The sequence below is a fragment of the Chaetodon auriga genome, chromosome 9 (assembly GCF_051107435.1).
Source record: "Chaetodon auriga isolate fChaAug3 chromosome 9, fChaAug3.hap1, whole genome shotgun sequence".
In the NCBI taxonomy this organism is placed as follows: Eukaryota; Metazoa; Chordata; class Actinopteri; order Chaetodontiformes; family Chaetodontidae; genus Chaetodon; species Chaetodon auriga.
This window is the reverse complement of record NC_135082.1, coordinates 18,330,686-18,353,038: the sequence shown is the minus strand read 5'-3', so window position 1 is coordinate 18,353,038 and position 22,353 is coordinate 18,330,686.

The following is a 22,353-nucleotide window of genomic DNA, read 5'->3' as shown; positions in this document are numbered from 1 at the left end:
TTCTGGGTCATTGTACACAATTTATGCAGTCAGTCAATGTTTTTGCTGTATTATTTATTTCAGAGTTTGGGATAAATCGATTTTTATCATGTCAGTGTTACATCAGACCAATAAAAGCAATGAAAAAAACTAATATAAATAAATAAATAACAAGGCAGTCAGTAATTTGATGCTTGCATGAAGAGGAAGTATGTCATGTCAGGCCGTTGCCATTGAACAGATGGACCGCTGTAAATTGGACTCTATCGCCACCATGTGGCCAAATAAAGAAATGTTTCATTTGATTTGTTGAATTTTGACAAGTCTGGTTTCCCTGATGCTTTGCAGAAAGGTCAAAGCACAGAGTGCAGTGTTGCTGAGGAGTGGGTTTCATGCAGGCTGAGGTCATTTACAGAAATCCAGCCTTAAGATACAGTGTATACCATCATAAACTGGGGATTCACCGCCATATTACACATTTCTAGAGCTTCTAAAGTAACTGAAATCAACATGGTAGACTACAATGGCCCAGATATAAACTTCCTTCAATGTAATAGAATTCAAGATGACGAAAAAGTCTCACTACGAGGACCATTCAGTAGCTGTTCTGGAGCTTTCAGCCGTAGCACATGATTTTCCTCAGCATCATCATCCACCACCTTGCAGAGGAAGATCTTGTGTAATGAGTGAGATTATTTTACAAACTTGAATTCTAAAGGAAAATGTTTGGATCTATGTTGAGCTAAAGGAACAAACTGAAGAGCTGGGGCTGCACAGAGACCAAGAGTTCAGAAAAACACGAGCCAGAGCGACTGGGTTTCATACCTGTGAAGCTATGATTGTTAAAGTAACATTGATTAACATGAATAAAGTTGAGCTGTTCCAGCATCACTGTCTGTGTGATTGCACACAGATAAAAAATAACCAAGTCAATGGATTTGAATAGTAGAAAAAAAAAGATTTATGATTCACGCATGGTCAAATAGCACCTGAGAGCAGTGATAAATATATATTTTTATACAGTGTATATATTCTTTCTTCCTCGGTCATTTACCCTTTTTCAGTACTGCATGCATGTCAAAGGTGCAGACTTTCTCGTATCAACTGGTTGCTGTAATTCAAGGTATGTCCACATGGTGGCAGCCCAGTAACGTCAATGAGATGTAAACTTGTTGCACAGAGGAAAGAAAAGTGGAGCAGCTTAAAAGCTGCTTACAGTTTGTCTCCGGTTAGATTTTTATAAAGTTCATTGCAGTCAAAAACACTTTATTTATGTTGATTTTTAGGATTAAACTTTTACAATTGTAAGTGCTGTTATACACTGAAACTGAAATATGTTACACATCTACACAGTGTCAAAGAGTCCAGCTGGTTTATCAGAGGTTACGTTTGGTGAGATGTTAGTATTCAAATCCTTAAATGACTGCAGAGTACAAGAAAACACATAAAATACACAAAGAAGCCGATATAAAAAAAAGATTATTAAAGTCAGACTAAATACATAAATGTACTGTATGTGGTAATATATTTCAGTATGGTTTCAATTCAAGGCAATTGCATGAAAATTATACTTTTATATGAAAATATTTATTTGTCTGTTTGTGAATATTTGTTTTACTGATACTTTCGATGCAACCCAAAATATTTCACACTCAACGTTTATTGGAGGATCACATATGAGGCATTTTATTTACGATGTTAGGCCTTTCTTAACAGTTTAAATAATTTCCTTTTCAATATATGGATTATACCAGATGTTGTATCTGATATCCAGAGATGCTGCTGGTTCAGTTTTCTGGTCTTAGTGAACTGTACAGTAGCTACTGAATTTGGTGGGCATTCCTTTACTGGTTCTTCCCCCGTGTGTCTCATTCGTAGTTCTGAATTTAAACTGACAGCCCCTGTGGAGGAGTTGGTAGACTTCCCCAGCCATCTGTCTTAGAGCAGCCCCCCTTGACACCCCCCTTCCCTCCCTCCACGCATCCCTCATTCCCACACTGGGCCTTTGTCAGCAGTTCCTGTCCCTGGACTAGGCGTGGCGTGCGCAGAGGCTGGGGCGACCGTGGGTGCTTTCAGGGGCACCTGCAGATGGGACAAAGGGCCAAGGGTGCTGGGGCTGAAGACAGATTGATGCTTTGTGCACTGGGGCTGGAGAGAGCGAGAGAGAGAGTGAGAGAGAGAGAGAGAGAGAGAGAGAGAGAGAGAGAGAGGGTGGTGGGGGATAGTTAGCTGAGAAGTTTTCAGGGAGAGGATTTTTGGGGGAACATGGGTGGGTTGGGGGTGAAGGGGGAGGTCTGTCACTCCAGTCTGTGTGAGTCCAAGCTTTGGAGGACCCGGAGAGATTGACAGCTTTTGTGGACTGCATCTCTGCACAATGGTCGTGCTTTAATGGGCGGTAAAGCTAGAGTAGAGCTTTGGGGAAGGTTCGGAGGGGAGGTGGTGCTCGGTAGTGGTTGCGATGGTGGCGGTGCGGGGAGGCTAAGGGATGGGGGGCCAAAGGCTTTACTGCTTTGCTTGGTGGGGACCAATTCATGGGTATTCAGTCCAAGGCTCGTTATTCACTGAATGCATCCAGTGGAGGAATGCAGCAGCATCAATTAGAATGCGTTAGCAGATAGCAACGAAGGGAAGAAAAACCTTTCTCTCCCTTTTGCTCACAGGACAACACAGTCCCACTATAGGAGGTGTCAGAGCCACAAAGCCTTTTTTGTGGGTCTCTCTCCATTACATTACCAGTGCAATATGTAAGGTGGGGACTCTTTTGATTTAAATTAAGTGGAAAAAACACTAAATCCTATTTTTATTCAGCAGGGATAATGGTGTTATACTCTATAAAGGTCTTTAACTACTTATGTGTGGCTTAAAATCTTCCCCAGCTCCCTTTTCACTCCACCTCAGTGTCTTACTCTCATTGGGGGCATTATATTTATTCAATGGTGGAGGGTCAAAGACAGACTGTTAAACAGAGTTGCTTGTAGCCTTAACTGCCGCATCACTTCTAATTGTGTATCAGTGGGTCAGTGGTTTGTTGTGTTGTCCCCCTGTAAGAAAGGAAGAGCGGATATGAATTTAAACAGTATCTTGTAAGGCATTGTTTGGAGTGGGCTCAGGCCACCACTTCAGACTCAGAGGGCCTTTTAGAATAAGAGTTTTTTTCTATAACTTTCAAGACAGTGATATAAAAGAAGAGGAAGGAGTAGAAAACACTTTGATGGTGATCACATGTCGGGGTTGACACACCATTCTGTTTTTTGAATGTAGAGAGGCCAGCCGCACATGCCCTTCGAACTAATTAGACTGCACTTAATTGAATGCTTTTTCAGGTCGCACACAGCAAACACATTCTGTATTTGAAAACAATGAAAACAGCTTTAATTTCAATCAGCCGTGTCCCTCAGTGGTTTTTCCACAAAAAAAAAAAAAAAAATATTCCCTCTAAATTTCCAATCCACGCTACGTGTGAGAAATTTAGAAAACAGACTTCGGGGGGGAGGAAGGTTATTCTGCACTGACTAACTTGAAAAAACTGATTTTTAAGTTTTCCATCCATGCACTCAGCATCCATTTTGTCTCCAATTTCCTTGCTTTTAACACAAGATGATACAGATGGCATGTGTGCTGAAATGGAACTGGGAATTTTTGTTCTCCTTAGGTTTAATGAGAACTAACTGGCAGGAACCTCTTGTAGAAAGGTGTAGATTTCAATATGAGCAATTATGCTTCATTTGAAGCCAAATGAGCCAAATTTGCATCCTCTGAAAAGGGAACCAGAGTTAAACTGTATGAAAAGTGCAGTAAATTGGGGCAAACATCGCAACGTGCAGAAATGCATCTCCGCTGTAATTGTGTAATTGTAGAAGGGCTCTAAATGCACAGGCCAATTAAACTTGCTTCTTCTGCAAGGCAAAGAATTGGCAGGTTATTATGCAGGAAAGTATCAGCACATTTAAATAGCTGCCTCCCTCATGGGTGGGGATGGAGGGTGGGATCATTTGCAGCAAAATGGAATATCTGATCAAATATGGACAGATGTCTTCATACATGTGGGGCGGCTGTGAATTGGATTGGAAGAGGCAAGATGGATGGATGGCCTCCTCTAAGAGATAGAGCTTCCTGCCCTGAGTACTGAGGGGGCACAAGAGGAAGAGGGTGAGAGAGGGGGAAGGTTAGGCTCTCAGTGGGGGGAGACATTTCCCTGAAACACCAGTTGATGGGTTTCTCCCACAAAGGGTGGAGTGACGCAGTCTGCACTGCTGCAGAACAGCCTGGTCTCTGTCTGGATTAGGCCCTGCAGCACACAAAGGGGAGCTCAAGTAAACGGTTCATGAATGTTGATTAATTGATGCCATTTTTTTGCAGTGTGCCATGGAGATTTAGAGGGTAGGGGTGCATGAGGGAGGTTGTGTGTAAGCAGGGAGAACTGTGATCCGAGGCTGGAAATGTGTTTTTGTGAGTGTATTTTTCAGATATGCAAATCTTAAATGGTTGCCATAGATCACAAACTGACACAAGTTTGATTCATAACTTCTGCAGAGATTCCTTAATCTCTCTGACTTCTATAAGCGCGACAGTTTGCCCGTGAAAAGTTCTAAGGGCTCAATCAAGCTGGCACGCTGTGACTATCTTTGGTCTCAGTGTGCTTTGACTCCCGATGGTGTTGTCAGATGTGCCCAGCTGGCAGCTCAGGTGGCAGAGGCAGCGCGGAGGTTCCCACGATGGGGTTTAGGGGTACAGGTGTGCAGGGAGAATGAGGGTGGCCCAGGGCAAGGAGGGGCGAAGCACTGGCCCATGGCCCACCTCAATGGAGGGATCCCAGGGGCCAACTCAATAGCCTGGGTTCCACTTGATGGAGAGAGAAAGGAGCGTTTCAGCCGCTGCCCAGCAGGAAAGATCTGGTTGTGGGAGACCTCTTTCAGGACTCACTGTTTGTCTGAAGGCTGTCACAGCAGATGAGTACTCAGCAAACAGCGTGAACAAGGATTTGAACCAGAAAACCAACAGAGCCTTGACAATATTGTGATTGGGCCTTGTCTCTTTAGAGGGGGCTGAAAGCCGAATTGAGAGCAGTAACAAGTGCACATTCAGAGCAGGACGGGGATGCCTTTGGGTTGTGTTTTATGGTTTTGAGGCTTGTATGTGGTGGATAAAGCAAAATCATGTTAATCTCCCTTTTCTCTCATCTAAAGGCAGAATGGGAGTGAACCTGTGGCACTTTAATGGTCTAACCAAAGTCTTACAAAGTCATTGTTTAGTCTTGTTAAGTCAAATGTGAATGAGACCTCTGCAGTCTCTTGACCCAAAACAGACAACAAGCTGGAGCATTCTTTAAAAATGCAACTATAAGCACTACAACAAACACTTACATTTTGTTTATTTATGGTATTTTCACCTTTTCTCGGGGTGCTTTGCCTGGTATCAAAAGACCCTATTAATGAGCCTGCTGTGGATGCCATAATAGATTATACTGCTCTGCAGCTTTCCAGCCTCTTTCAGTCTTCCTGCCTGCACCTGATGCTGTAATTTAAGTTTCACAGCGCTTCCATAAAAGTACCTATAAACTTAACAACATAGTTTGGGTTGCAATGAAACCTCTGTATTTGCTTTTGGAATATGTCTTTTTTCAGTTACCATACACACACACATGCACACACATGCATACACACACACACACACACACACGTATGCATGCATGCACATATTTATACAAGACATTCGTACAGTCAAGCCTGCGCGCTTACTCACTTACTGTGACTCACAGAGACAGACACGCACCTTTGCTTTGCCACCTGGTTTCTGCCCAGAAAAAGGATTAAAAGGAAAGCCGCAGCATTCCAGTGAGGAGCATAAGAGGAGAGGGAAACCTATTACTAATATCACACACGCTGCGGTAGCTTAAGACTTTTGCTGAACTAATGTTTTCTAATTGAGAGCACGAGTAACACTTGAAATCATGTGCAAAGACAATAATGCGAGCGCCCTCCTTATTTATCATTTGGATGCAAAATCCGTTTAGTTAATTAAGACCGGCGTGTTTTCACTCCAGCAGGTCTGATAATATCTATCCCTTAGCTGCCGACAACAAACAGAATGAGGAGTGGGAATCAGTGAAATCAGATTACACATAAAACAAACTGATTATATGCTTCAGTTTTGTTTCCCCTCTGACTTTGTATACATTTATCGTCCTATTTATCTATTTGATGGTGAGTGAGAGGGGCATACAAAGAGCGATGTTGTCTTTTGGAGGAGTTGGGCTAACTTTGAAGGTTTCTGAAGAGAGAGGCTTGTGATGGAATGGGCCGGGAAGGACTGTGACTTCTCCATTGAGAGCGGAGGGGCACGCTGGATTAGCTTGATTTGCCTGTGAATGGGCGCATTCCATTATTCTTGTTAGGGAGCTGTCACATCAAATTGAGAAAGTGAAAACCTCCTTTTATCAACCTTTTCCAAGTGAAACTGAACAGGCAATCAATAACTGAATTCAGGCCCAGGGGAAAGTCAAGCAGAATGATATGGGGCTGTTATAAAGGGAGTATTTGTCAAATTGCTAATGGGAAAAAGCGGATAACTGATGTAATTTTGGCTCCAGATGCAGCTGAGTATAACAGAAAACTGAAAATAAAGAAATGAAGTCATAGCGGTACAAATAAGCGCTGCTTAGTGTTAGCAATGAAATGGAAGTTATATTTTATAGTTAGTTATATATTCTACAACTACTACTACTACTACTACTACTACAGCTGCTTCTCCTACTAATAATAAGTAAAATATGTAACAATGATAATTAAAGATGATTATTTTGTGGGAACAAATCAAGTGCTACAAAATATGAGCTTTAACAGAAAATTCAACAATAAACAAAGCATTTTAATTTTTTTTCTGTAAAAAAAAAAAAAACTGAAACAAAAAATAAAAAAACCTCAAACTCACCTTTGAATCCTCAAGAAATACTGGAAATCACAAAAGCATTACTTTCCAACATTTAAACTCAAAAGTTTCAATGGATAAGTTTATTTCCTTTTCTTTTAAGACATTATATCTTCATGCATTTATGTATTGTTAATGCTGAGATATTACCACAAAAGTGTGTTTTTATTTGATAATACTTTTATCACATTATGACTCTGATAATTTTGCAGTGAGTTCAATATAACCCAACCAATGTTACAAGACCAAACAAACCGGGAGTGGCTCACTTTTTATTGTACGAATGACACCATATTGTTTTGGAGTTTCATTATATTGACCTTATTGTGCCATTGTGCTTGTTCTGACACCATGATAATGCCTGAATACAGAGGGAATTATGCTCTGTATAAATAGATCCCATAGTCAAGGATCGCCTCAATTATCCCTCTACACATTGACAACATGAACAGAATAAAAACTAAAGCCTTAGTCCAAGCTGGTCTCAAGGCGCTCTTCAAACATTGTTTTGGCTATTGTTAGAGGGGCAGAGGAACATCATCAGCATCAATGGCAACTGAGAAAAGAAATACATTCATCTGATACATTAACCTCTTTTATACAACCATAGCATGAATTGAGAAAAAGAAAGAAGATAAAGAAAAGTAAATAAAAACTGTATTTATGGCTACTTGGAAACTATATTTGGGCTATTTTTGTTATTCTATAACAACAAACTACAGCCTGTTTGTATTGTCTCTTTAATTCTAATTCAGACATTTTTAATCCTGTTGCACATTCTGGTCTAAATATCTATTAATATGTATGAAATTGCACATATTATTATGGTGAAGGGCTTCCTGCACATTCAAACCATTCATCAACAAATTTTCCAATCTTGCAGCTCCCAATTTTTTACGCTGGGTGGAGAAAATGAATCGGATCATTTGGCCTCATCAATCAATTTGGTAATTGATGTCTTAATCGTTATACAGTTAATTGAGCACCTTGATTGTTGCCTGTCATTGTTCAAAGTATTCAGATACATTGCCCGGCAAGCGGTCTGCAGCAGTTTGGGGGTATTATATGAATTTTATTCCCTTACATTAATGACACATTTCCAGATATTTAGTAAACACAAAAAAAGCAAAGGTGTGTCTGAAATGTGTTTGTCTTTACATGTCTTATAAAATTGCAGCTATTTTGAAAAAGCAACTAAAAAATAATGTTGTAATGATTTCTGTGGAGTGCTCTATTCCTGCCAATAAGCATATGTGAGGTGTTCATCAGCGTAATTGTCATCCATCCATCTTCTGTGCACAGTGAGTTGATAACAGCCTATGAAAAATGACTCACGGCTGTAATGAGTGTCTCACCTCTGAGCGGTAACCACGCTAGCAGCCCTCCGTGGAACAGCAATTCCCCATTTATTCCACTTCACTGTCTTTTCTCCACCTCATATACCCTTTGCCTTCAAAATTTTCCCGAAACAAATCCCTCTTTCTCAGTGCAACCTGTCCTGACATTAGTTAAACAGTGCAGGCCCCGGGCCGGGCTGCTGAGGCCACAGGCTCTCATATAGACACACTCTGATCTCCTCTGGCAGGGGATAGGTGTAGGATAGCAGTTAGGGCTTGGGGGAATGGGGGGGGAGGGAGGACTGTGAGGGAAGAGTCCTTAATTGAGTTACAGAATACTTTAATTACGACTGTTTCCCACATTCCTGCTCTTAACGCTTCACACACAATATGAGCCACTAAGGGAAAAAAAAAACACCCAGTTCCAGCCCCGGAGTGCAGCTGCAAGGTAATTATCATCAAGCACCCCTGCATCTGTGTACAAACAATCCCACAGCTGCTGGCATTGATACTGTATATGCAGAGAAGAGCAGAGAAAGCCCAGGTTGACCCGAGGGCTCCAGTATCGCCTCCAAGACCATGACCTATTCATCTGGGAGGTATTTGTGACACCTACGAGCACTCGATCTGTTTACAATTTCAAATGAGACGTCATATAATGTTTACCACAGTGTATGCGCTTTGTTGATATAGGACGTTGTACAAATGTTGGCATCATTATGCCGAATGATAGAAACAGAAATCATTCGGCGCTGACTGTAGCACGTGTCAAAAGTGTAAATTCCCACTTGCCCTAAATATTCTATTCACACATGTGTAACATGGCACTGCTTTCAGATATAAGTTGCAATGCAAAGGAGGATGTACAGCCTACACATAGCCACAAAAGCTTTAAAGCCCTCTTGCTCCTTCTTATTCTTTGCCTGCTTAACATACAGTTTTCCCCTTCTTTTGGAGACACAATCTTATTCTGCACCATTTGACAATATCAAGTGATATAAGGCGACACCCTTTCATCAAATATAAATATTCATGGTCTTTCGTCACAGAAATTCAGCCAGACACATTTGGTATCATTGGAAAATTCCACTTTGAATATGAAATTAAATTACTTGGGTTTAAACAGTGGTTGGCTGCAGAGACTGAGTTTGTTAAGACTGAAACACCCGCAGGTCGGCAAGGTTTAAGGGATCTAAAATAATTACTGCATGTCATACTGTACACGCATCCACATGCATGGACATGCTTCAGGATAGTTTTGTTTTTCACCCGAAGCTCTGCAAACATATTAAAATACGTTCACTCGCCGCTATAGGAACACATGGGTGTGTGTTGCAATCAGTGTTGGCATATGTGCGTGGAAGTGGGCTTAATGTGTGTGACCACAAATGTGAGTGGGCTAGTGAGAGTGAGTGAGTGAGTGGGCCTATTTGTGAGAGCAGCGTGACTGAGAGGGCCACTGTGGGATAGAGGGGAGACGGAGGATGACTTTATGACACTGAGGGGACAGGATCAGGGGCAGAAACAGAAAGTGTCAGGCGGAGGTGGAGGTGGTGTGGGGAGGGGGGCAGCCCTAGCTGTCAGCTCTGAGGGGCTGCTGGAAGACTCAGCGGGAGCCCAGCTTGGCCCCCGGGATGCCTTGTCACCACGGCGAGGCCCTGGAATGCATAGACACACAATGAGCTCCTGGGGCTCAGAGGGCGCTCCGATTTGATAACCACATTAAAGTCCTAGCAACATCTGTCGGGGTGCAAGAGAAAGGCCTACTGGCAGGCTTTAACCCCCCGAAACTGGGATCATTAACCCTCAGCCCTGTGAGAGAAGGGGGACAACAGCCCTCTATTTGTCAGCCGCCCTGCACAGGGCTGCGGGGGCTAATATTTTACCAAAAACAGCGTGAGAAGAGAAGCGGCCCTGGGCACCATGGAGAGTGCTCCCTCACACTTTGTACACCCATTAGCAGGGAAGTACAGTCTGTGTTACTTCATGGGACCCACAAAATAACGTTTGCATAGCCTCCAAAGTAGACGCCCTCGCTGATTTACAAGGTGCTGATCAAACAGCTGCACTTCTCAGTTACCTTAGTTTGCACTGTGCGCACAATTCAAAATGCAAATATTCAGACTAATCCTGTTGTTCTCACAGAGCACTGATGGCAAAACATCTTGGCAAATATCAAACAAACAGAAAGTACAAATGACATCATCTTAATGTCATGTGGTGCATTAACATACACAAAGATGTGTGGGTATTATTTTCCCCTCTGATTTGTTAATGTGTGATTAGAGGCGAGGGGCCGAAGTTGATCGAGGACGGAGAAATAACAGGTGTCCTATCACAAAGACACGTCTCAGGCTCCAGGATGCTCTGGTGCTTCGTGGGTCAGCGCCAAGCCTCATCCACCTCCACAGGTTTCAAAGCAAGGCCACCTCTCTGTAATGAATAATTACGGAAACAAAAGGCCCCGAGGGGGTGAGAGGGTGGGGGAGGAGGGGGAGGCTGTGGAGGGCCTAATGCAACTAGGCCAGATGCAGAGAGGAGAGCTGAGGTTTTTGCCCCTGCGCTTCATAGAAAACATCATCCTAAATGTATTCCCTGGAGATGAGGGCCTGCAGGAGGTGCCCCCAATGCACAGGGTCCTCAAGTGCCTCCACACAAGTAATCCCATTCACTGCAGCTCATTACATGGGCAATTAAGTGCTGGGGTGGAGGAGCGGGGTGGGGTGGGGAGGTTGATGGCGAAGAAGTGTATACGTGCGTGTGTGTGTATAAGTGTATGGTGGGGTAACGGAGGCCCATCATTGGGTTTTAAGGATCAAAACCCCCACCAATCCAATTCCCCCCTCACCCGGCTTCTCCCTCGCTCGCCGAGCCGCCCCCTCCCAGCTCCTTCACCTGGGCTTGGTCTCTGTGGACACCTGCCTCTCCTAATGAAGATCCATGGCTTCATTTCCATTTCTGGAGTCATATCAGAGACTGCCAAGCACAAAACAGGCCTGTTTCCTCTGAGGCCTGGAGAGCCGGATAGAATGACACGCCTAAGTGCTCTGGCAGAGCAGGGCAGCTGCGGAGCCTGAAAATGGGATTTGGTTGGGGGTTCTGAAGTGGAGGGCTCGGATGGAGAGGACCTGATGTTTGGATTGGCCACAATGGCAGCCGTGCGCTACCTCAGCAGCTCCTCGGCACTAATGAGGCTTTCTGCAGAGATGGAGGAGGAGAGGAGAGGGCACGAGGAGGTGGAGAAGAGGAGAACAGAGGAGTGTACCACTACACACCTACCTCACACACCACTCTCACCTCCTCTGCTCATGACAGCTACGCTAACTCTTGAAGATGCACACCAAAGATCTTGTGTAACACACCGAGTACACATTTATGTTTTCTCTCTCACACACAAGCACAGGTGTTAAGATATAACCGTCTCCGGGTTAGTTGAGATTGCCACATAACATTTAACACACCATTATTCACAGCATAATGCCTCTACTTGGCTCTACGGTTGTTTAAGATGTTGTCCTGTGTAGCTGTCACATGCTATAAATGCTTTTTAGACATGCTTTTGAAGGAAAAACACAGTCAGCATTACTTTGGGCACATGTAGTTTCAGATTAATTACAGCAGAAACTTGTCGATATGGTCAAAATGAGGGTTAAGACAGCGTAAACTCTTTTTTTTTTTTGATTTTAAAACAACACACTTTGTCAGTAACATCCCTGAGCTCTCCTCACTCCGCCCTGTTACCCCTTGTGCAGTGAGCGTGTGTGTGTCTTTCAATGCAGTGGTCGAGGCTGTGCTTGTTAACATGTTCTAGCTCACTGACTCCTCTCAGCACCCCGGGGTAGGGCCTCAGAGCTGAGCCAGGTGAGGAAGAGGAAGAGGAAGAGAGAGGGAAAACAAACAGGGTGACACCTCAGCCTTAACACAGCTGCCTGCTTCAGTGACACACCTGAAAGAAGTCCCGCCCAGTAGTTTCAGCTTATTTTCACAAACAGTCCTCATTAGTCTGACAGTGGTGCCATGACAGTCGTGGCTATGTGATAACAGCAGGAATAATATTGTGCTTGTTTGCACAGTTTACACACATAGATCCTGACAAGGCAAAGGACGAAACCCAAAAGGTCAGAGGTAAAAGAAAGCCTAAATACGTCTGCCACAATACATCAACCATGTAAAAAAAAAGAGGTCACACATGAGGCATAAAGGTGCCTGTTTGTGTGTATGTAGGGGTGGAGCCTGCAGAGGAGGTGAGGAGGGGGCTAGGTGAGGATTGTGTATGGTGTCATTTTGCGGGCCCCTCTGCACTCACCTGGAACAGAGCACTTCCCCTCCCTGAGTCTTATCAGTTCCCAGAGGAAATACCTGCCGCAGGTAAACACGACCTTTCGACCCCTCGGCCATCCACTCTGCCCCGCTCTCAGCTGTCCCCGTCCCAGAGCCTGTCCAGGAGCCTGTCCCGGTCTAAGTCCAAGGATTAGCTCTACCACAGGCCCCAGCGGCCCACTCCGAGCCTCACCCCTGGCCAAAGTCTGCCTTCAGACCAGGTCTTCTGACAACCCCTGCCCCAAACACCTTAGATGTTGTTCTTCATGCACCAGTGAGGAAACCTTTATCCCTCTGCACCTCCTCCTCCTCCTCCTCCTCCTCCTCCATCCCCTCAACCCCCTGTCTCAAATTTAATCTTATCTACATATCACCAGGTGTAACCAAATATCCGTCTTATCAACCGAGGTGTCTTCAGCTCTGTTTTGCATTGTCACACGACTGATTTATTCAGGGGGAAACTGACTATAAATAATATGTCATATGTCACGAGAATCACGCGGTATTTTCGACCAAAGTTGGCTCCATTAGAGTATGAGAAATATGATGAATTTTCAAAGTGATCACATTAAAGAATGATTGTAATTAAAATGGAGACGTAGTCTACTTTTAATGACTTTGGAGAGCAATTAATTCTTCTACAGTATCTATAACAGGGTTTCTAATAAATGTGGGGGTGGTGATTTATTTTTAATTACTTCCTTAAGAATTTTGAAAAAAGAGTTTTTCTGTGAAATATGACATAGCCAGCGATCATACTGGAGCAAATGCCACACCCAACTCATTTTACAGATGACATATGTGCATGCTCATGGAGTTTGGCACCCTTGTGAACGCACACAAGTAAATATGCAGACATGCATGTCACAGATTCATTCTAGTTGTGGCCACTGAAATCTCATATAGCTGTAGATTTATAAAAATCACAGAAAAATTAAGATTTCCTGAAGATTTTTCTCTTTCTTATACAAAAAAATGAATAAAAAGTAAAAGGTGTAGATATCATACCAGTGGGAGGAAGTCTTAGTGTGTTTGAACTTGTTCCCCCAGTCCTGTTGTGGTGTCGCTGGGAAGATGAGGAGGAGGAGGAGGGCGCGAGAGTCACTGCTGATACTCCCAGAAAGGGAACTGTCTCCCGAGGGACAGGTGGCCCTGTTAGGAGGAGGCAAAATTCCCACAATCCCCTTCTGGCTCCAGGACAGAGGCCACAGGGCGCTGCCGGTCTGGCCGCTCCTCACCGCTACCTCCACAGGGTCAGGGTTACTCTCTCACCCCTGAGCCACCTACACCCCCGCCTCTCACAACCCCCCCCCGCCCCTCCTCCACTGTCACCTGAGCCACACAGGTAAATGCTTGACTTTATTTGATGGATGCGGTTTCCCACGGCGACAGTGATGTACGCACGGCCAGAAGCCCCCCACCTCCCACACCGGTGGAGTCTGGAGCTGGAGTGGTGATTTTCATGCTGATAACCTCCTTGGTGCACCCCTTCTCGGCCGAGGCGAGGGAAACTGGAGAGGACAAGACATCCTGTGTGACGCACCTGAGTGTACGCCTCATCAGACTAAAACAAAGAGGCCTCCGTCCTAAAAGCAGCCCATTAAGACATCTGCACACGTCAAAATAACATACTTAGCACTTGAATGTGAATGTGATATGACTGTGCATGAATAGCTATATATTTTGCGTGCACTTGTGTATATCTGATGCAGACATTTTCCATTTCTTGAATATTTGCTAACTCATTTCACCACAGATGAAGTTTTGACATCTGATTTAGCAAGAACTGAGTTATGGAGAGGTTAAGGATTGCTCTGGTAAAGTCAAGTGTGCCCAAACCGCACCTTAATTAACAAAAAATGATGTTTTTGTTCTTTATCAATGACAGCCCCTCCCTCTATCTCCTCCTCTCTCCTCCCCGTTATTAGTAGATAGAGCACATTAGAGATAAGCAGGACAATGGCCAGGGTGAAGGCCTGGATCACAGTTGTTTCTTATCTCTCACCTCATCTGCAGCCTGTGGTGTCTCTGTCAGAGGATGTTGTTAAACCAAGTCAAACACTCAAACATCCTGTGGCATCACCCTGCCTATACAGCCCACAGCCCCACACACACACACACGAGCACACACACCTCTCCTTTATGGCAGTTCACACTTGGCTGGGGCCTGGCCACGGTGGACGGTTCACGGGGCCCAGAGATGCTGCTCGCTGATGTGAGGAGATCAGACTTGAGCTGAGGAGGATCCGCTCCGACTCCAAGCCTAAGTGATCACATGAAAGCCAGAGGATAGTTCTCATGATGAAATGAGTAAGCAAAAGCGTAAACAAAAGCAAGTTTGCAGTCGGGATTGTTGAATCCTCAGAAGGGACCAAATTCTAATGACCAGTTAATCATCTGGCAAAATGAAAATGATGGCTCTCATTATAGAGTGAAAATTATCAGCTAAACTTCTGAGGGTGGCTTTTTTTGACCAACTTTCATCACCAGTAGTCCTCAAAATGCTTACACGATTACACACACACACACACTCACACACACACACACACACACACACACACACACACACACACACACACACACACACACTCACATACACTCATCTCCTCTGTGAAGGGAGGTAGCCCCGGTGCAGGCAGGTTAATATCAGGAGCACTTGACAACAATGGTGTGTTATGAGGTGCTGCAGCGGTAATAAGGTCTTTGTTGGGACTTTAGAGCACAGCCACATCACATCATTACTCATCCTGGGAGACCAGTTGCCAGTCGGCATGGCAACCGGGACTTGGCTGAAGCCAGAAGCAAGACCAGAATCTCAATGCCCGGAGGGAGAACACACACACACACACACACACACACACAAAGAATGTTCTAGTGGAAGGAAAAAGTTTACAAGTGGCCACGGTGACCCCAGACCACTGCCTCTGAGATGGGATAGAGTTGATCTGAAACCCAAACAAATTCAAGAAAATCGTATGTTTACAGGAAAGTCTGGCTGAATATTAGAAGTGTGAAATACTGTAAGTCGCTCGCTGAACTGCAACTTAAAGGTCGCAGCACGCTTGAATTTGAATCTAATGTTTACGTGAATCTTCACATCACGTTTTCCAACATTTCACCCAGCAGAATAAACTTCCCATTAGTTCAGATAAACAAGGCTGAACGGATTAGCCAGTCAAACAGGAAATTGATTCAATTCAGCCCTCTTCCTTTTCCATCTGCCTCCATGTTGAGCGTGTGAATGGACAGATTAGGAGTGGACAGTGCAGCGAGTGGAGGTATGCAGCGGTGTGAGAGTTTTATCCTGCAGGTTGTTGGGTGTGTTGGGTCAGTGCGGAGCGGTCAGCAGCTGCTGCCTGGCCTAGGTCCCACAGTTCCCAGGCTGGGGGGATTGACAGGCCAGTAATAAAATCAGGCGCCCTGGTTGGGCTGTGTGCGGCCCATTGTTCCCCCAGCAAGGCCCGCGGCTGCTGTTTACTTTCTCCCATATGCATTATTCAACGGCACAGGAGCTCCCGGAGAAAGGGGCCCCATTCAGGGATCCTCTTGCCCTTGTTTTGTTTTGCTAATTTTCAATTAAAATAAACCATCTCTTGCCAGTGCCATGGCTGAGTGGGGAAAGAGAGAGGGACACTGTCCCTGCCATTTGGGCCGTCTGAGGAGATTAGGCCAAATGTATAAATGAGAATAAAGTGGGATGTATCATTTATACTGTCAGTGATATGTTTTTCTATAGTAGGATTTAAATGGAGACAATGAGAGGGGTTGCTGGTTCAGTTGAGAGCATACGCTGGCCTTTTATTTATGTTATTGTTGTTGAACATGTCCCCCAGCATGACCTCATTTTTTTAAAGGGGATTACATAAGTGACCAAAAATCAAATATCTTCCAATTTATTTTCGGTCAACAAGTGCGCTTTTGTTCTGCTGAAGCACATTATGAATTTGACCCTTGAGGTTGCAACAGGAGGATTCCCATATGGTCGGGGAAAGTGTGAACTAATCACAAAGACAATGACTTTTCAATAATGACTCCCAGAGGTCATTAAATGAAGCCAGCCCGGACCAATCAATAAGTCCAGTGATAGCTCTCCTTTTAAGTCGGCCTCTTTCACACAGGAGGGGGCCGAGCCAACCTCGTGGAGCGCGGGGACAGATGCGGCGGCAGTGGGGAACTAGCAGAGTTAAAGATTCACCACACATCTGTCACTTCAGCCGGGGCGGCAGCTCTTAGTCTGCCCCCGCTGACAGCCTGCCTGCCTGCCTGCCTGCCTGACGCCATGCCTACCTGTGGCTGTGGTTTGGTCTGTTGCTTTACCATCTGCCTCTCTTTTGGGGTCTCTGTTGATTGCCTGATTCCCTACATGTCCCTCTAATTCCTTAAAGTAACCTCTCCTGTTCTATTTGAATTTTCTTATTGTGTAAATCCCCCCCTAATACACCCCCCCCACACACACACACCTGATATCTCACATCCTCCTCTAAAATTACCTCTTCAAAAAATTCTGGAGAGCAGTCCTAATTGGCTGCCTCCCAAAGCCCTAACTCTCGCTAGCTGTCAAATGCTGATAATTAGAGAGTTTAGCGGCAACCTGTTGTAGCCTGTTTCGAGTCTCACAGCAGCCAACTTTCATTCAGCAAAATCATTTACCACAGCACACAGTACATGTACTGTATGTCATCATCTGCACTATCAACTGAGGACCTGCTTCTGTCTGTAAAAAGAAATGGTTTCTCTGTGGCGGCGGACCCTCACGAGCCCGTTAGTGCCTGGTGAGTGGGGATGTGAATGTGGAGGGCCTCTTGGCTTGGCTGGACACAGTCTGTTTCCCTGCTGGGTGCAGGTGAGCTCTCAATGCAGCCCTCAGCACCTGCCCTCTTTGTTCCCTTGTTGATGGCTTTATGGCGTGAAGGGGATCCGTCTGTCTGGCTCTCGTAAAGCCAGCGGCGCGAGGCCTTGTAAAAGCCACACTGCTGCCAGGGCATTGTGTGGGGCCCCCATGGCTCCCAGAGTGACCCCACCAGCTAGTGAGAGAGCCCAGTTTAGCGTCCACCGCACTGACATGCTCGTAGCATACATCCATATGGACATTTACATAAAAACAACAACATCAAAAACAAGTGTGCTCGTATGTGAATGTACATACAGAGGGCTCCCCAGAGCTGTATAATGATCACTCCTCCCAGAGGGTCATCTCAAAACAGTAACTGTCACTATACTGTGGAAAACTACAAAAACTACCGAAGCAGGTCCAGAAGTTACTTCCTGGAGACAGAAATCAGATTTTAAACAAATAACAATAATGATATCAATAAGTGGTGGAAATGAGCAAAGTACGTTTACTCAAATACTGAACTTGAGTACAAATTTGAGGCACTTTGACGCCATTTTATGCGACTTCAGAGGAAATCAATTCAGAGGAAATGAGTGTAACATAACTTTTTACTCCACTTAAGAAATGTAGTATAAAGTTATTAAGATTTTATATACAAGACATACAATCATCATATGAAATATATGTTACAGTGTTGTACAATATACATGTTATATACAACAGTAAAATGCTGTTTAAGGCAATACTAATAACCAGTACTTTTATCTGTCATAGTCAAGTATATTTCCAGGATGAAATAAAATGTCTTTAATTTTACTTGCCTACAATTTTGAACTCAGGACTTTCTTTACATTGTGGTACTTTTACTTCTTATTAAGAAAGTAAAAGATAAAGCAAGCAAAGCATCCAAGTACTTCTGTCACAGCTGCTAGCATATCTCTTTTTTTTAATTTCCTTTTCCACATCTGTGCACGATCACAGCACAGTTGTCAAGCCACTGTGGCTCTGATTCACGTGGGACTATACGTTTACGTTACACAATAAAAGTCCTGTTTGAATTGATTCAAATCTAAGTGTAAGCACAAGAAAAACCTTTGCTCATATCCTCTTGTTTAACATCATATACCCAAAGATATTTCAGTAAGTACTCCTCAAGTGTAAGGCTGCGACCAGTCTAAGAGGGTCTGTTGAAACCTTCACATCAGTTTGAGTGACAAACACTGAGTCCCCAGCCAGATAAAGCAGCTCAATGGCCACGGGAGGTCAATGATTGCACAGAAATAAGCCCTACATTAATGGTTAATTTATATGATTTTCCTGGATATGAAATCTTACTGATAAGCTCAAGCAAATTAAGTGTCTGAAAGGAGGGCCATAAGCAGCTTGGTATTTCAGATCGGGTCTTTGAGTGGGAGCATCTTAGAAACCAATTACCAGACAAGAAATAGATCATTATTTTTTCTTAGAGGATTGGGTTGTGGGGATGTGGGGGGGCAAAGGTGGTTGCTAAAAGGAAGGGAGGGTTTTCTAGATTGAGGAGGGAGGGCACAATAAAGACATAATCATCTACCCTCAACTTTTCCTATCCAACTTTCAGATTTTAATTTGCCGTCTGTGAAGTGGTACCTAATTTACTTTCGCCTCATCCCCTCAATGCACCATTGTTGCCGCTGCTGAGATTCAGAGCTTCCTCTCTTAGCTCACCTCGGCGTGAAATTGGTTTAATGAAGCTGAAAGGTATGGGGCTCTCACAACACTGTGGATTCCAGTGACACTGCTTGATCCTCCCACCCCTCCTCTCCGTCCCCCCCTTCCTCCCCCCCCCCGCTCAGCTCCCTGCGCACTCGCATTACGGTGACAATTTATAACACACCCCACAAAAGATCCCTATCTCACACATTACATCAGTGCATATTACTGTCCCTTTCAGAGTGCCATCTCTGAGGCAAACGCTGGAGGAAAGAAAAGTGACTGGCCGATCAGTTTGGGTATGCATGAGGCACTTCAAATTATCAGCCAATACCAGCATTAAAATGGATCAGATACTTGGCTGGTAAGAGAGAGGGAGATATAGTTTTAAAGTGGAAGAGAAACAAGTGGAAAGAGTTGAAGTAAATATGAAAAGAGGTGAAACTAATCAGAGAGAAACCTTGCCTGCTTTCCCCACCTCTTCCCAATCTGACCCTGTGAAAGGTGCTCTCCTGTTACCTGTCCTCCTGGGTGTGGTTTCTTATGGGAATGGGAAGGAAGTCCTGTGGGATTATTGTGTGTGTGTGTATGCACGTCGCATTAATATGATCCCCTTAAGTCATATCGCTTACTTCTTCTCGTCCCCTTTTAGGACAATCGAATGGAAATGCATCCGTAACCAAATATTCCAGCCTGTGCCACTGGTTTCTGGTTTGAGGCCCAGTTTGGAGCTGGTAGTTTGTGGAAAAAAACAGAAGCTGGAGGAAAGAAAGTAGCCTGCATGAGCGTATGGAAACAGCGGGGTATGCAAGGTGTCCCGCTGTACTGGACAAGGGATGAGCAGCTGTTTTGTTAAAGGACAGACTCACAAATTTTTTTTTTATCAGGCATCTCTTTAACTCATCGTCGGGTGCCGGAAACAAGCATAAAACAGGTTCAAAAGCAGAATCCACTGTTCTGTTCTGTGCAAACATGCAGTGAAAACTTTATCTGAAGTTCATATACTGAATATACTCATTCAACATTTATTCCTTTGCACTAATTATTTACAATCTGCTAAACGATTGACTTGTATGTACTGTTCACATTATATGCTGGTGGTCACTGTTACTCTTTTATATTCTGCAGATATTTCAGCCCCTTTTTTTGACCTCCTTGTGTGTGAGTTTTCACCTGTCATTGTTCAGCCTTGTGTGTCTCTTTCTGTGTGTATCATTGAGAGCAACTTAAAAACCAGAGTCAAAATCTGAAGGCTGATTCTCATCACTCCATATTAGAGATTCTGTCTTCCATCCCTTACACTCAAAGCACATTAGGACGGCCAATTTGAACAGGAGGAATGAGCACAACAAGCAAAACCTGTTTAATGTTCGTATGGGCACCTGTTTCCAGACACACTTGAAAAGCTGTGAATCTGTCCTCAGAGATGGACACGGAGTTTGACAGAGAGAGTGTGTGGAAAACAGAAAGAAGGAAAGAGGGAAAGAAAGAGGAGGAAGAGCAAGTTCAAACTCTATAAGAGAAAGAGAATAGCCTGAGGGGCCGGCCCACAAAGGTTCCTTTACACTGTAATGACACGGACATTATGCTGAACTTTGGCTGCCGTAACTCAAAAAGAACGACCACTCTCACTGCTGCGGAGCTCCGGCCAGCAGCACGCACTGCTGTTTGTCTTTCAAATGCCATTGTGGGTGAGGCCACTAGTGTACGCACAAAGTGCCTGTTACAACTCTCTATTCACTGCGGGATTGTGAAACTCACAAAGGAATGTCAAATTACCGTCGTATGATTTTGCCCAACCATCATCTTGTCGGAGTTGGCAAATGAGTTCTAAACACTTTCCTGTTTCCTGTGATTTCATCGTCCGAGGCCAGTTTAGTGACACGCATACACAGTGTGTAGTTCTCTTACGCACACTTCCATAGGAGAGGGGTTCTAAACTGCTGTATTTAGCTTCTTCCCAAGGTAGAACCTGATCCACACGGAACAGACTGGGGAGATTACAGCTGAACAGAACCACGGGAGTGCTATCTTTTACAGGTAATTACTCAATTATCAGTAAACACTGTCGCTGGAGACACAATGCCATGGAGGGGATCACACACACCGCTGAATGATTCACTTCAACACCACAACAGCATGCATTCACAATGAGGCCATGTGAAGAAAGTAAAAAAAAAAAAAAAAAAAGTCATTACAGCTGCTTGTCAGTACTTTCTTGTTTCATCATGACGCAAGGCGAGAAGTGAAGAGCACACTAAAATAACACAATGCATGTGTTTTTGGTTTGACTTATTAATTTGTTTGTTGCGGTAAAACCTGTGCTTCAGGTTTGTGTGAGTGCTGCTCTACACACACCAAACTTCAGTTTATAGTAATAGAAGCAGACACCTTTCTCAAACTAGATATTTAATGCATTGCACAGACACATCTGAACATGGCTCGCTCCCAGGTTGGCTTTGATATGACTGCTTTGTACCACTAGTGGGAGCTAGTAAACAGATGACGTTAGGCTCCCCTGCAGGCTCCAACTCACAAAAAGTTCTTGTTTGAACAGTGTTGAGAACCAACATTGATTTTTATGGGTTTGTTTAAAGACACAGGTTAAGACACAGATGGCCAGGTAGATAAATAGACAGATGAGTTTGCAGGGCTGGGTGTTTGGTTACACTGATGGAGGCTGAAAAGGATGAGCAAAGCCCTTTCATTGGTCTGTCAACATTTAGGCAGAATTAACAGAGTGGATAAGATGTGACACTTGCCCTGAAATACCGAGCTGCGCACCACAGATTGAGCAGCAGTCTAATTTGTTTTGTACCTGTCAAGTTTTTAGTTTTTACAATAGAAAAACTTTTTAGCCCTCAGGTTCTTATTTTAGGTTGTGGCTGTTGAAAAGATTTGTCAGAGTTCAAGATCTTTTTACCTGGAGTACGAAACCACGACCAAGGATGGAAACCCCATATGGCGTTACCTGCCTGTGGTCCGTGGTCATACCCTTGGCCGAAAGCCACGGCCCACAGTCCTTACCTGCGGTCCTACGCGCTCACCACACAGGTTAACACACACCCAGTAAAACACTCTCCTCCGCCAAAGCAGCCCTGCAGGCCTTCTAAATCTCTCCTGAGACAACCTGCCGTGAGGTAATGAGGAATTAGAGGGGAGGAAGGAGGTCTCCTGAAGATTTACAGGTTTTAACTCCTGTAACTGTCACCCAGGAAGAGCCACAGGCCTGTGGCTATCAGTAACAACAACAACAACCACCTGCCA